Source organism: Eriocheir sinensis, chromosome 35 (genome assembly GCF_024679095.1).
Source record: "Eriocheir sinensis breed Jianghai 21 chromosome 35, ASM2467909v1, whole genome shotgun sequence".
NCBI lineage: Eukaryota > Metazoa > Arthropoda > Malacostraca > Decapoda > Varunidae > Eriocheir > Eriocheir sinensis.
This window is the reverse complement of record NC_066543.1, coordinates 8851229-8864828: the sequence shown is the minus strand read 5'-3', so window position 1 is coordinate 8864828 and position 13600 is coordinate 8851229. Positions and strand designations below refer to the sequence as shown.

At 44.5% G+C, this 13600-nt stretch overlaps 1 long non-coding RNA gene across 4 annotated transcripts in view; it reads right to left on the bottom strand.

Moving 5' to 3' along the window:
* The window catches only part of LOC127007356 (uncharacterized), a 182682-nt gene that overhangs the window by 16407 nt on the left and 152675 nt on the right, over nucleotides 1–13600 (bottom strand). The window lies entirely within an intron of this gene.

Genomic DNA, 13600 nt, shown 5'->3' with positions numbered 1-13600 from the left:
GGAATGAAAACGACTATAGTTGTAGAATTAATTCTACCGGGGTTATATAAAATGTTTTCCTATACATTGAAAAGTTTGATTTTACAACAGAAAAAAAAAAATATGGAACAAGTTCATCTTTCCCTTTTCATTGGTTAGAACCTGTTCTTTCAACCAATATTCATTGTGCTTAATTTCCTGCTTTTTGTTCGTTATATATAAAAAAAAAACAGTAGTTTTCGTTCAGGCATCTCTTTCTACCTCTCTTTCCTTTCATGTCCTTCTGTCGGCAGTTCTTTTATCTTTCTTTTCTGAACTTTCTTATCTCACGAACTTCGCGTTATTTTTCTTGCAAGGTTCGACTAAAAGAGAAAAAAATATATAATCGTGAAGAAGAAGAAGAAGAAGAAGAAGAAGAAGAAGAAGAAGAAGAAGAAGAAGAAGAAGAAGAAGAAGAAGGAAAGATATAAAAACAGGAGGACGTAATTGAAGACTATAAAAAAATAAAGTCGGTTCACCCAAATCTGACGTGAGCATTATCGTACGCTGGCAACCTGCTGTTACACGGCGTGTCCGATTTCGTGGATACTGTTTGCTAGCCTACGCATAGTAAACAGTCGTCATTGTCAATAATATGCAGGCAGCAATATCAAATACCGTCAATTATAGTCGATTTTGAGTTAAAAATATTAGTAATGTTGCAAATAGCTGTTTCGTTAATTTACAAGATCGCCGATTTTGATTATTAAACAGCCTTGAAGCTGTACACCACCGAGAAAATTAGCAAGCCTTATATTTAATAAAACAGCTGTTTGCGACATTGCTAATATATTTTTTTAACTCTTGATATACTATAATTGACGGTATTTGTTATTGTTGCTTGCATATTATTGACACTGACGACTGATTACTATGCGTAGGCCAGCAAACAGTATCCACGAAATCGGACACGCCGTGTAACAGCAGGTTGCCAGCGCACGATGATGCACACTTCAGACTTGGGTGAACCGACTATAATAGGAGATGCGATTAAACCAATGAAGCCCACTCTTAAAAGATGGAAAAAAAAAGAAAGAAATTTATATATTCACGACAATTAGGGAAGGCGTTGGCCGAGTGGTCAGTTCGCAGGCGTGGTGAGCCCGAGGACCTAAGTTCGAGTTCCAGCGATGCACGCAACGTTCCTCAAGAATGGATGTACGTTAACGAATTGGATGCACGTTAACAAATTTCAATCATCACTGAGTGGCGGAAAATTCCCACAACTTGCCCAGATGATCATTTAACCCTAACATCAGCGACTTCATTCAAGTGGGACCAAGCAATAGTCATGCATCACGGTAGCCACTATAAATAAAATCCGACTGAGCTACTAATGGTCTGGGGTCGTCCAAATGATCCCTCAAGAAGGCCTATCGGCGCTATGGGCAGCTCCTAAAAAAAATGGTTTTAATCGTTGACTTTAATGGTTGCAGCAGTAGAAACATCAATAGCAGTAGTGGTAGTATAGTAGTTGTTGTGGTGGTAGAACTGGTAGTAATAGTAGTGCCTTCTCTACCTTCAGCCTCCATCCTTCCTTCCTTTCCTCCTCCACTCGCCTCCTCCTATTCCACCTCCTTCCTACCCTTTCTTATCTCTCCTCCCTTCGCTGATCCTCCTTGCCTCAGCTCCTCCAACCAGTTTTATTTCTCTCCACTTTTATCGTTTCTCCTTTGACTCTTCTTCTCCCCTCTCACTGTTCACCCGATTCCTTTCCTTTAGATCTGATTGCCTTTGCCTCCTCTCGGTATCTTCCTTTCTTCTTCATGCCTCCTTTTTTTCCTCCCCACCTCCCTTCACCTTTACTTATCAACTTTCTCCTCTTCCCTCTTCCACGTTCCCTTCTCTTCTTTACGTTCGTCGTCCGTCTCCTTTTCCTTCTCCCCTCTCGCATATACATTTTCTTCTTCACATTCCTCTTCTTTCTCCTCCCCTTTCGTCTCCTTTCTATTTTTCCCTCTTCTCCATTTTCCTCTCCCTTCTTCGCTTTCTTGCACTTTCCTCTTCCCTGTTTTTCTCTGTTTTACTTTCTCAACCTTCTCTTTTCTCCACTTTTCTCTCCCCTCCACTTTATTCTCTCCTCCCCCTTCCACTATCCTCTTTTTTTCTCTCTTTTACCGTCTTTTCTCTATCATCATTCTTTATCTTTTTCTGTTTTATTTCCTTCCTCTCTCTCTCTTCATCCTCTATTTTCCTCTCCCCTGTCCCCCTCCACCTTCCTCCCTCCTCTCCCCTCACTCTACCCTCCTCTCTCCTCGTGTCTCCCCTTCCTCCCCTTTCCTCCTACCAACTCCTTAAGGAAATCTGGATATATATCGGTGGTGCGTGAGGGAAATAGAGGAAAAACTAAGTGCCCGGATGATCTTCCCTTCAATCTTTCCTCACTCCTCTTCCTCCTCCTCCTATTCCCCGTTCTCCTTTCCAATGCCTCCCCTTGTTCTTCCTCTTCCTCCCTTACCTCCCATTTCTTCATCTCTTTCCTCTCTATTCCTCTTCTATTTACTTTTGCCCTTCTTCTCCTTCCATTTCTCTTACTCCCTTTCTCCTCTTCCTATCATATTATTCCGTCTTGTTCCATTCGATTCCCTTTTTTGCCTTTCCTCTTTCCTTTCCCTCCTGTTTCTTCCCTCCCTTCCTTTTTTTTTCTCTTCTCTTTATCTTCTTCATTTTTCAGTCTCTCTTACCTTTTCTCCTTTCTTTCCCCTCTTCTGTCCTTACCCCCTTCTCCTTTTCTCTCTGTCCGCCATCCCTATGTGGTTGATAGTTACAGTAAGATGGCCAGGATTGATAACGTAATATGAAGAAATAGGAAAGTCTTGGGTATCCTGCTGCTCTAAATAACTACCTATCTTTGAAATACACTATCGACTCCGGAACCATCGCTTTTACTTTAAACTCTCTTCGTGTATGAATGAGACGAAGGCATTTCACGGTAAACTTAAAATAAAAATATAATGGATAGGGCAGATAACTAAATGGATAGAAAGCATGGGAATTCACAATTATGATACGAAACTACATAAAAGGCTGCGGAAAATAGTGCCAACAAATTTATACTATCAAAGTGTTCCTGAGTCTATCTTAGTGGAGCAATGAAGTGACGGCATTGAGAAAGATGGCAATTCCGGTATTAGAAAACGGAGTCACGGAGCGAGAAGAAAACGAGGTGGATGGACGGGCAGACTCGTGCAAATCCTTTGAGACGAACTTTAATTGACAAACGGTAATTAGAGGTTAGTGGAGAGGAGAGGAATGCTGAGAGTGAGTCAAGATGTGAAGGGACTCGCAATGGCTGCTGTGATGGCTGCCAACTGATGATGATGATGAAAATGACGATGATGAAGACGCTTGGATGGTAACTAAAAATAAAACAGCGTGAATACTTCCATTGTCAATAAAACAAGACAGAGGAAACAAGGCAAACAAAAAAATCACGAACTCGAGTGAACGTCAACGAAAACTTAAACAGTGTTGCCAAATGCAGATGAGCGTTCAACCCCTCCACTCACCTAATGGTCTGCAGCTGTGTGTGAAGGGTCCTTGTGGCCGCGGTCTGGCAACACTTGTACTGCTGAAGCGGGAAGGGAAGGAAGGGGGACAAGGGGAAGAGTTGAAGAGAGAAGAGGCGACAAGGTAAAGAGAGGGAGAGGATATGGATGGGACGTAAGAAAAGCAGAGAAGAGCTAAGGGAAATGAAGAAAAGGAAGTGGAATGAGAAAAGGGCAAAAAAGGAAGGATATATACGACAGAAAATGAGAGAGAGAGAGAGAGAGAGAGAGAGAGAGAGAGAGAGAGAGAGAGAGAGAGAGAGAGAGAGAGAGAGAGAGAGAGAGAGAGAGAGAGAATGTACACCAAATCAACACGACTAAGAGCTTGTAGAGGTTTCGACACTATAAATATACAGAGCAGCCCTTCACTAAATACGGACTGATGTCAGACTTATCTTTGCGTATCCCCACTTTCCTATCTTCCTCTCCCTTTTCCTCCTCCTTTTCCTTTCCCTCTTCGTCGTTCCATTTTCCTCCAGCTCCTTTTTCAATCCTCATCCTATTATTCATTAGTTTTGGAATGTTGTCTTACCGTAAATAGATGAAAGCAAAAACCTGGCAAATCAGTAACAATTCAAATTCTTCTTATGCCTTTAACTTTTTCAAGAAGGGAGGATCAAAACATCTCTAAACCCAAACTGACATCTCTTATGGCATTTAGTGTATATTTTTTTTTCTGTAGGAACAACGTGTGACGGAGATGAGCACCAAAGCCACGCGCAGCTATAGCGGGGGCACTGAATTTGACCCTTGCCTAGGTTTGCATATACCAAGTTAACCATATTTGCTCGAGTGAGATGTTTTTGCGCATCTCTATTCAGTACTTTGTTTGTCCTGCAGTAATGGCTGATGATAATGATAATCCTGCCTCCACTACAATGTAAATAACAGTAAAACGAATCACTGGACTAAACGAACAAATCCTAAAACAGTGAGCGTTGGAGACAAGCCGAATCTCAGCTTTCCAGTGACCTCTCTCTTCTATTTTCGCTTCCCCTCCACTCTCTTGTCGAAACTTACACCACCTCTTCTTCGCAGTGTTCTCTCCCCTCGTGTCTCCTACCCCTCCTTCCTCTCCTCTTTCTCTGTCCCCTTTTATCTTTCTACAACAAGGAGCGTCCCCTCAAACCCCCTCCACGCTTGTCTTTCCTCCCTCCTCTTCCCTCCCTTCAGCCTCTCTCCGCCCCAGTCAGACACCGGTTCTCCTTTTCCTTCTTTCACCTCCACTCCTATGTTCTATCCATCCTCCCTGCTCTTCTCTCTTTCCTCTTCTCCTTTTCCCATGCTGTACACCCATCCCTTTCTTCTACTGTCCCTTCCCTCCGCCATGGTTCTCCCTTCTCACCCATTTCTTCATCTCCTATCCGATCTCTGTCTCGCCTCCTTTCCCCTCCCATCCCTTCATCCACCGCCTACCCCTAAGAATGGGTTTCAAGTAATTATAACAACGTAAACACACTTGACAGGTCTCGTTCCGACGCCCGAGACTGCGAGCCAATTTTCTTTCTATCTGTCTTATTCAGGTCGCCTTGCCGGGTTACTTATCTCATTATGCAAATCGAATCGCTGGGTCTTGCGTTTCACCGTTCTTCCAAGATGGCTTGAGACTTTAGGGGTGGCACGCGTTTGATTCCCTCCTCGCTTCCTTCCTTCCTTCCTTGATTCCCTTCTCCCTAGCTTTCTGAATTATTTGATTTCCTTGATGTTGCTGCCTCCTTCCTTATCTTCCTCTTTACTCGCTTGTTGCTTTATTACTTTTTATTCCGTTTACTTTACTTCTAATATGCACTTTGCTGGTTAAGTTTATATTTTTTTGCGTGTTTTGAGCAAGTGAGGAGAGGAATGGATGGTTTCATGTGTGTGTGTGTGTGTGTGTGTGTGTGTGTGTGTGTGTGTGTGCTACTAGAGGCACCAGGAGACATAACAGCTGCAAAGACAACGCTACTAACGAGACCTTCAGCACCGCGATAACAGCCGCCACACAGCCCATCTGAGTGACTGCAGAGGCATCAAAAACTTTCCGTGTGTTTCGCCGCCGCCCGATGCCAGGCCAGCACGAGGCAGCGGGAGGATCTTTAAGTCATTCCCCCGACCTGCAAAGTTGTTCCCAAGTTCCTTATCGCCACCTGGGTCTCGGGCGTGCGCGGACCACCTGCTGAAGCCACCCCCTTGTGAAACAGAGATCAACACAGCTCCTGGACCTCTTGCCGCAACGATATCGATATGATTTTATCAAGCCCCCACCTCACACCACACAACAATACCCAACTCCAACTCCCTCCACTCAAATATCCACTAGTTCTGGAAGGTCGTCTTACCGTATATTATACAAGAAACCAAATAATGGCAAATCAGCTAATAATACAGATACTTATTATTCCTTTAACTCTTTCAAGGAGGGAGGATCCAAACGCCTCAACCAAAACTGATATCTTTTTTTGGAGACAGTGGCCGAATGATCAGCGTGCGGGCGTGGTGATTCTGAGGACCCGGGCAAAGGCCAACCGCAGGCAGCTGACAGTTTTCAACCATCACCTAGTGGCGGAAGATTACCCACGTGCTGTCCAGATCATCAATCAACCCTAACTTTAGCGACTTCGGTCAAGAGGAGCACTATGGGTCAAGCAAGTCATATATCACGACAACCACTTAAATAAAATCCGGATGCGCCATAAACAGTCTGAGGCAGTCTACCAGGCCCTCCGGTGCTCTGAGCAGCAAGTGAAAAAAGTTACGAAATGTTTCTTCACTCCACAGCCCCAAGACCTTGCACTCAAACCACAAAGCCTAGGCAATTCAACCCAAGCCACAACTAGCTAACTCCCCATCAAAACGCCAAGACTCAAAGCACCCCCATTTAAGTTACAACCTCCTAAGCCTCCCAAAAATGGCACAAGCCCGCCACCTCCCCTGCCGCCGCACCCCCCCACCCCTACGCGGCGTTCCTCCGTACGACCCCAGCGCTGGTCAGACAGGAAGAAATCTCACACGGAAAATTGCTCAATTCATTCTTTTTATCCCCGTCAACACAAAGATCCGGAGAGCACCGTTCAGCCGCTGCCTCTCTGTTTCGCTCGCTCGGCTGATGCGGTGCGGCGGGAAGCAGGAGACACGGAGGAAACTTTATGATAACTCCTCTTGAGGGAAGGAGACTCGGGGCGTCCTCCACCGCGAACTCCAACCTTTCTCGCTTATCTGCCACGGGTCTTCAGGAGGAAGTCACAGATGTCGGATGTTTTGATTGTCGCGCCGCCGGAAAATAAGTACTGGAAGGAAGGAAGGAGGGAAGGAATGAAGATCTCTGGGGGCGCACCATGTCCTTGCTGCCAGGTATATGAACAGTGTGTGTGTGTGTGTGTGTGTGTGTGTGTGTGTGTGTGTGTGTTCTCTCAACCATCAGCACCATCATCTATACAGCATCTTTTTTTCTTTTCCCCACCATCATCACCCTCTCCCCGTCTTCCCTGCTCTTCTCTTTACACATCACTATCCACTCTTCCTCCCACCTGTCATCATCTTCCATACATTATTCTTCTTTTTCTACCATCATTATCACTATCTCCACCTTTCCTCCTACCAGTCATCGTCTTCCATTCAGTATTATCTTCTTTTCCCTACCATCATCACCATCTGCTTTCTACTGCCCATCATCACTTTCCATCCCCGTTCTATTTTTCTCTACCATCGTCACCACCTTGCCTCCTGCTTCCTACCGCCCATCATCACTTTCCATCCCCGTTCTTCTTTTCCCTACCATCATCACCACCTCCCTCGCAAGATGTGTCCTCGCAGAGCCTCGCCGCCACCAATGAATGAATAATGAACGGTCTCGAGGCTTGCTTGGTACCCTTCACGCTCCAGTCCTTGGCTTAATTACTTTATTTGATGTGCAGAAAACGGGACGGGGGCAGGAGGCCGAGGGGCGGGTGAGGGGAAGAAGAGATAGGGAAGGGTGAGAGGTGAGGGGCGGGCTGGCGTTAGGGAGGCACGGGGTGAGGAGTATGGCTGAGCTGGTTACGCTGGCAGGAGGGGAACAAGGGGTCGGGTAATTAAGCAGGAAACAGTTAGTTATGGAGGCTGTTATGAGTTGCTAAATTAGGATTGTGTAGCGATGAAGGTACCGGCCTACCCAGACGGGCCACCCAGCTCTCTCTCTCTCTCTCTCTCTCTCTCTCTCTCTCTCTCTCTCTCTCTCTCTCTCTCTCTCTCTCTCTCTCTCTCTCTCTCTCTCTCTCTCTCTCTCTCTCTCCTCTCTCTCTTCACACACACACACACACACACACACACACATAAAGATGAAAGTGTGTGTGTGTTTGAGTGTGTGTGTGTGTGTGTGTGTGTGTGTGTGTGTGTGTGTGTGTGTGAAGAAAGACAAGAGGAACGGGCAGATCCCTCTCGGCGGGCCTCTTGTTCTTATCTAAGATATTCTCGGATATTTGTCTCCCTCGCCTTCCTCTCCCCCCTCTCCGTCCTCTCCCCCCTTTCCCAGGACGCCGGACAGGGTTATGGCGCTGAATTTGTGATCTGGTCTCTGATACACCAAATTACGCGGTAGATGTTTGATTCATGGCCGCCTTCAAGTCAGCCCGGACCTCTCTGGCGGGCATCCATATATATCTCCACGGCGGAACTTTTCATGTTATCTCTCGGGGCTCGCGTCGCTCGGTAATCAAGTCGAGGGGTTGTACGCTCCCCCTTCGGCCTTGAGATTGCTCCCCACTCCCGTGTCCCTGCCTTGTTTACGTAGCACCGTAATATATTCATAAACCTGCATTGCGTTAGATGAAGAAAGTTGTGTGAGGGTCGCGAGAATCAAGCCACACGACACACTACACCGCGCCGAACCTGAGGAGAACGCGATCATGGCAATGTCGACGTTCCACCACCCAGACGCTTCCCCACAGAAAGGTGGCGCATCACATTACCACACTTAACACTTTTTTCTCACCACCCCTTTCACGTCGGCCTTGTAGCAGGAACATTTAGCGATTTATGGATGAAAGGAAGGGAGTTTTTCGGGCATGAGAAGGCCTCCGCTGTATTAGGTCACGAGTGCCTTGTTTGTCTTCTATTTCCGGCGAGTAAGGGCGCGGCACTTTTGGAGGGAATAATACACACAGGGAGGAAGCGGCTCGGCGGGGCGAGTGTAAACATGCTCAGTCTAATTCCAGGTCGCGATTGGTCCCGAACTTATCAAAGGCGACGAAGGCGTGTGTGTGTGTGTGTGTGTGTGTGTGTGTGTGTGTGTGTGTGTGTGTGTGTGTGTGTGTGTGTGTGTGTGTGTGTGTGTGTGTGTGTGTGTGTGTGTGTGTGTGTGTGTGTGTGTGTGTGTGTGTGTGTGTGTGTGTGTGTGTGTGTGTGCGTGTGCTGGTTCGTTTGTTTGTGTGTGTGTTTGTACGTGCGTGTGCTTCCTTGCGAAAGTGTGATGACAATGAGGTGCTGTTAATTTGCATTCTCTCTCTCTCTCTCTCTCTCTCTCTCTCTCTCTCTCTCTCTCTCTCTCACACACACACACACACACACACACACACACACACACACACACACACAGACAGCCCAACAAAAAGAGACAGACAGATAAACGTCGACCTTTTCCCTCAAACTTCACCAAGACAACCTCACTCACTGACCCTTTACAACCCTCCCTTCCCTCCCCCCCTCTCTCTCTCTCTCCTCTCTCTCTCTCTCTCTCTCCTCTCTCTCTCTCTCTCTCTCTCTCTCCTCTCTCTCTCTCTCTCTCTCTCTCTCTCTCTCTCTCTCTCCTCTCTCTCTCTCTCTCTCTCTCTCTCTCTCTCTCTCTCTCTCTCTCTCTCTCTCTCTCTCTCTCTCTCTCTCTCTCTCTCTCTCTCTCTCTCTCTCTCTCTCAAAGCCCGGTCCTCTATCCCTCTATCTCGGGTGCAGGGTCTGACAAACAAGTGGGTGGGGCGGGGGGAGGGAGACTGAGGGTTGGGGGTGGGGGAGATAGGGAGAGGGGTGAGAGGGCGGAGGACGTCTCTCCCTTCCCCCCATCCCCCTCCCCCAGAGGCCCCCAGCAGATAACACGGGGCGGCAGGCGGCTCAGGACGTCTATTTTACACCGACTTCATTCACGATAAGAGAGAGAGAGAGAGAGAGAGAGAGAGAGAGAGAGAGAGAGAGAGAGAGAGAGAGAGAGAGAGAGAGAGAGATATGGGGAGGGTGATGCTAATAGACAGACGGGTGGATAGATAGACAGGCGGAGGAGACAGGCAGACAGTCGAATATATTGAAAAAAATGTAAATTCCATGCTACAAATTCATACATAATTAAACAACTTAGCAAGAAAATAAAAGCGGGGGAAATTGTGCTTTATACAGCGTTAATGTGGAAAGAAAATTTAAACTTACGAGGAATCACGAAAAAAATGACCTTTAGACTGAACACTTCACATGATAAGCTCTTTTTTTCAGCTAAGAGAGACGGTCAAAAGGCACAACAAAAACTGAAAAAATGGTCAGATAAGAAGCTTTCCTGTGATAGTTCTTTATTATGATGTGAAAAAATATCAGTTATATCTGACTCGAAGAGGAAATATCGACTTTCTTTCCTCAATAAAAAGAGGAACAACGGACTAAAGGAATGTTTGGTTCTGGTGCATCAAAATAAGACCGGAAATTTTTTCTAACCTGTCGAACTTCTGTAAAAAACAAAACAAAAAAAAACAGGTAATAGCGAATAATTAATAGTGCGGTGTGGAGGGCTGGGGCGCAATACATTCCGTCTCAACAGTGCAACATAAGCCTCAGTAGTCTATAGCCACCACCATCGCCGGATACTCCCAGGCGTTTGCAATCCCTGTCTTCTTGTTATGATTGCTACTGAGTGATACGGGCGAAGGCATTGTAAAAGACTTCACTCATTAACATATTATCGAGTGGTGGCCCTTCATACTGAACTCGTTAGCCAAGAAACTGATTGAAACCATAAAATCAGGTGATGCATCCAAGTATAGCCCTGTGAGAAATCTAAATATATCAGTGTTGGGTTACTGAATGTCGCACGTGGCTCAGCATACAAAGTGAAGCCCATAATATTCATGATAAGGTGGAGAGAGACAGGAGATGATTGAACGAGATGTGTTGAATTTTTGGATTGCTGGTAAGAAGTGTTGGGATACTGAAAGTGGCATGAGTTTCACAGCATACAAGTAGAGATCCAGGGTAGTTATACTGGGATGCGGAGACAGGGGCAGACTGAAAGGTGAGGCGTTTTAACCATAGTGTACAGTTATGAAGTGATACTGATCCCATAATGTAAACCCCTGACAAACTCAAGTATCCCGGTAGCAGCGACGGGCCAAATTTGTAGCTTTACCGTGTTGCAGCGACGGGCCAAATTTGTGCAATGATATAAACCCCGCCAAAATAGATGATACATAAACTGATCACAAATACTTTGATATATATTATGAAATGGTTTGTATAAGTGATGATTTTTTCTAATTTTTCTCGCTTAGAGGGACCATTAAGAAACATGATCCCCGCAACTACTGGGTTAAAGAACAAAGAATGGCAGATCCACGATAGCCGTATCCATAACATATCAAGTAGGCGTACAACAATCACAAACATACACATCGACACCAACATGGCCACTTCCTCGCCCCCATACATCAACACAACGACCCTCAGCGGCCTTTACGTAAACTATGGAAGGAAAATGCCTTGCTCGGTGACCAGGCCAGAGAAGGGAAGGCCAAGGTGATTCATATGGTGATGGAGAGGGAAGGGAAAGACCATATAAAGAGAGGTACAATGGTGATGTGAATGGAAGTCACCATGAAAGGAATGTGAAAGCTTTTTGTCATGCGCGTCAGGGTTGGTGAGATCTGTTCGACGTGCCAACACAATCATGCAATACGACCAAAAAAAATAAAAATAAAGAATGGAAAGGAAATTGATATAAGATACTAAAAAAAGGAAACGAGAAATATGAAGCCATCGAAATGAACAACAAAAACACACACAAAAAGATACACTATAGAATTTATGAATGATCAATATAAATAATAGGAAAACAAATACTAGGTAAACAGTTATTCACATACATAAATTATTAAAAAGAAACGAAAAATAAATGAACACGTGAACAAATGGAAGAAAAAATGAGAGAAAAAACAAGAAAAAGGCCGACTAACCTGTGTGTGTGTGTGTGTGTGTGTGTGTGTGTGTGTGTGTGTGTGTGTGGCGCGTCTTCCATACATTTTTACTATACATTTCCGGCACACGATGATCTATGGGGAACCTTGGGATTGGCGGGGCGTTAAAGAAGGCGGCATAACTCCTTTTTAGGGGAATATTGAACAGATATGGGGATTTAGGGGGGAGAGAGAGAGAGAGAGAGAGAGAGAGAGAATTTCTTTTCCTTTACATTTCGGCATTTTCAAGTATCAGTGTTATCGTAATATTAAAACAATACTTGAAGCCATATAATCTCTCTCTCTCTCTCTCTCTCTCTCTCTCTCTCGGAAGCTACATTAACAGATACCTTCTTCACACTCTCCCTGACACGTCGTTCACTTCACGTCCCTCTCTCTTTACACCAATTCCTAAAATCTCTCTCTCTCTCTCTCTCTCTCTCTCTCAGCCCTCCTTCCCTTCCCTCCATCACTCAGTCAATCCGCGGTAATCACTGATCCTCAAATCCAGCCTCTGCTCCTCTACACACACAAAAAGGCCGAGGAAGAAGAGGCGGAAGGGAAGAAGCCGAAGCTGTAGGGGTGGTGGTGATGTTGTTTGTGTAATGGTGGTAGTGGTGGTGGTGTGGTGATAATGGTGGTGTGTTGTGATGGCTCTGTGCGATGAGGTGATTGATTGAAAGAGGAAAAGAAAGAGGAGGAGGAGGAGGAGGAGGGGGAAATGTATATGTTCAGTGGGTCGTGTAGAAAATATGATAGCGTGTGGGAAGTTTTTTTTTTTATATCTTAATCTTATATTTTCTACCTCACACTTAATCGTAATCCTTCCTTTATCTCTCCTGTTTGTCTAAATGTGTACTGTAAACGCATTGATATATTGTTGTTGTTATTATTATTATTATTATTATTATTATTATTATTATTATTATTATTATTATTATTATTATTATTATTATTATTATTATTATTATTATTATTATTATTATTATTATTATTATTGTTATTATTATTATTATTACTACTACTACTACTACTACTACTGCTACTACTACTACTATTATTATTATCGTTATCATTATTATTTTATAGCGATTGGTATTATATAATACGTGCAGTTTTTTTTATATAGCGAGAGAGAGAGAGAGAGAGAGAGAGAGAGTTGGAGGGGGGCGCTTCGGTCTCTAAGAAGCACTGAGGCGGGCTGACAGCAAACCATCCAGGGGTGAGAAAGATAACTCTCTCTCTCTCTCTCTCTCTCTCTCTCTCTCTCTCTCTCTCTCTCTCTCAATCTGCGTTTGAACAACTTCCTATTTCCTTTGTCTCTTCTCTCGTTAAGCAAGTATTATTTTCTTTTTATAGTTTCTGAATCTCCTCTCTCATGCTAAGCCCCGTCCGTATCAATACTGAGGCACAGAGATAGACAAAGTGTTGTGTTATTGGAAAAAGAATGAACTGTAACGGTGTAACTATTTGATTTAGCTTGCAAATATAAAAAAAGCAAGAATCGCACTGGTATTTAGGACACACACACACACACACACACACACACACACACACACACACACACACACACACACACACACACACACACACACACACACACACACACACACACACACAGAAAGATAGAAATGAACAAACTGGAAATTATATCAAGCACAGCAGAAAAAAATGCATATGGAAAAGTAAACAGGCGAATAAATATGTTTTTTTGTCAAACACTGCAGATAGAAACATGAAAAAAATACGCGAATTAACACCCCCCCCCCCAAAAAAAAAAAACATAACATACGACAGAAACCGGGAATAAAAACACATACTTGAGAACATACACATTCGAACAAACACTTGCATTATCGACACTGGAGATTAAAATAT